The sequence below is a fragment of the Myotis davidii genome, unplaced genomic scaffold (assembly GCF_000327345.1).
Source record: "Myotis davidii unplaced genomic scaffold, ASM32734v1 scaffold496, whole genome shotgun sequence".
NCBI lineage: Eukaryota > Metazoa > Chordata > Mammalia > Chiroptera > Vespertilionidae > Myotis > Myotis davidii.
In genome coordinates, this window is record NW_006289398.1 from 740,597 (window position 1) to 743,446 (window position 2,850).

Consider the following 2,850-nt stretch of genomic DNA (forward strand, 5'->3'; position numbering starts at 1 on the left):
CCTGGGTATGGTTCTCTGTATCTTTCCCATCGATGATTTGCATGGCCAAGTGATCCATTCCTTCCCCACCTGTCTTCCCCGGGAGCCGACCCCTACCCGATCTCGGCCTCCACTTTGGGTAGGCAAGCCCTGGACATTCCCAGACTACGCTCCTCCTCAAGTCACACACATCCCTCTCTGTATCCCAAACTTCCTTCTCTCGGCAGGGGACCCCACAGATCTGGGCCTGTGGTTCCAGGCTCCTCCCAGCGGACAGCCTTACCATGCAGGAGACAGCACCCTTCCTCCCAGCCCCCACCCAGGACCGCGATTGGCCTGGCCGGGTCACGTGCCTGCTCTAGTCAGGTGGCCGGGCAGAGGCACTAGGCCAAGGCCACTTTCACTAGCACCTGGTGTTAGAGTGAGGGAGGACCAGTCCTCCAAAGACGCGAGATGACATTCCGGGGGGACAGAACAAGAGGGCCACCGCAGGCTCGCTGAAGAACATGAAAACAGGTACAGGAAAAAGAGAAAGCTCGCGCCATCTCCTTCCGCAGCATTAGCCATTTTGAACATTTTCCTTTCTACCCTTTCAGACATTGGCCTGTGTGAGTGAGTGGATTGTCACATGTATGTACGTGCTGTGAATGTGCCGATGCGTGTCATTCATTGAGGCCGTGCAGCACAGCCCTCTCCTCGGCTCTGACGCTCCCTTTGCTCTGCCTTCGGCCAGGTTCCTCGCAGGCTCCTGCAGCTGAGCCCCTGGCCTGCTGCCGTGACTTTTGTGTCTAAGTGAGTGCATGCAGGAGCGGATTTCTTGAGCTTCCCTGGCCTTCCTTGGCAGAGATGTTCCATCAAAGCCATCTTTTAGCCACGTGGGGGCTGTAGCCTGTAGCGCTGGGCTGTCCCAGGAGGCCATGCCCCGGGCTGGGCCCCGGCTGGGAGGTGGGCAGCCGGGGCTGGAGGGGAGGCCGTGCCGCCTGTTCGGAGATGTCTGGGCCTTTGTAAAGTTTGTGGAACTTGAACGAGTCAGAGAGACGTAGACAGACAGACAGAGAAGCAGCTTCCCCCTCACGTCTTTCCTGGAAAGACGAGAGCAACTGAAAGCCAGGCACTTTCTAGGACAAAGATGTCTCGGCAAGGCCTGCAGGACGAGGAGGAGAGGCTGGGGTACTCCCTGCAGCCTGCTCTGCTCCTCCGGGTTGTGGTGGGCCCAGGGCGAGGCTCTGCCCAGGGGGGCTCGCCGCTGCTTGGAAAGAGCTGGCCACAGCGCCCCGGAGCGCTGGAGGTTATTCATGGCGGGAAGGCAAAGGAGAGGGGGACAAAGACTTCAACCGAGACCTCATGGCCTGTTGGGGAACCCGCCCCCCACTCTGATGGAGCAGCTCTGGTCCATGCTCTCAGCTGTGTTCTGCCCCTGGTCCTTGCAGTAGGAGAACTTTGGAAGGAGGCAGAGGTGGAGCGGTGAGGAGGAACTGGCCTGTGCCCAGACCCCCTCACCCACAGGACTACACTGCCAGACAGTGGATGGGGAGCCCCAGGGCAGGCTGCACCCAAAGGTCAGGGTAACGGGCACAGAAGCTTCAGTGAAGTGTCGTGGTGGTGGGACCATGCAAGTCACCCCGGGCTCTCTGGCCAGCCTCTGTCCTCCCAAGTCACGCAGGCCGTGCCCATGGGCTCTGGCCCATGGCTAAGGAGGGCTGGTGTGAAGAACATTCTTTGGACGTGAGGTGGCAGTGCAATTGCTTACAGGCTGATCCCAGAGCCGCCATGTGTTGAGCTGGATTACGTAGTCATTCTGCGGCCTGAGCACGGCCACCTGCAAGCCGTGCGGCCTGGCCACCCACCTGTCAGCGGGACCCTGACCTTCCCCGTCAGGGTGGCGGAGGCGGGGCTGCGTCTCTCCCTTTGTGTTCAGGGAAGGTGTTGGTGGGGACGTAGGGGGGTGACCCATCCACCCTGGGCAAGACCTGCGGGGTGGGCCCAAGCACCCACGCCCCTCACTGCGGATTCTGACTGTGCTGGCGTCCTCTGCTCTCTGGGCTCCTCTGGGTGGCAGCACTGGGGGACTTAGTCCTGCAGGACCCTCTCTCGCCTTTGATAAGCTCACCACACACCCCACTCAGCCGAGGGCGTGAGGGTCACAGGGCCACCTGTGCCACCCCTCCACCTTCCAGGGCAGCTTCGGTGTGTTCCTGGCCAGCCCGGGGCTTAGAGCAGGGACAGAATGGGAGGCAGCTGCTACTTTGTCCAAGCCCCTGTCCTCAGGCCTTCGCCTGAATTTCGTCACAGGGCGGGCCTCCCAGGCCGCCAGGGGTCCCCTCCCGGGGGCAGCCTCCTGGGCCCAGGGCTCGCTGTGGAGCCTGAGAGAGGCCGCAGGCCCCTCCTGCTCCCCATGCTTCCTCCTCTGGGAGCTCCCAGTGCTAAAAACAAGCTTTCTGAGAACCATATTTTTCTAGGTTAAAGGTGAAAAATGCAGTGTTTCCTCCAAGTGGAGATCTGGCCGCCAGCTCCGGGCACTTTTCCGAGCTCCTTCCTCCCACTCAGGGAGGGCCGGGCGGAGGGCGGGGCGGCCGTCGGAAGGAAGCGCTGGTCACTGGGCCAGGGCTGCTGGAGGGGGAGCAGGGCCTGTTTGTGTTGGAGCAGCCGGGCTGGAACAGGACGGGCTCCGGAAATGAGAGGCGAGCGAGGGGGCGGAGAGCAGGCAGCTCCCAGCGGTGCCTGGCAGGCCGGTCATCTCTGCCTCCCAGCTTCTGCGGCAGCAGCGAGGGGACGAGGGAGACCCGCAGACCTTCCCGAGAGAACCCCAGGACTGGGCTCAGAGGAAATAGGGGGTTGTGGCCGTCAGTGTTACTAGGAAAAGCAAGAACA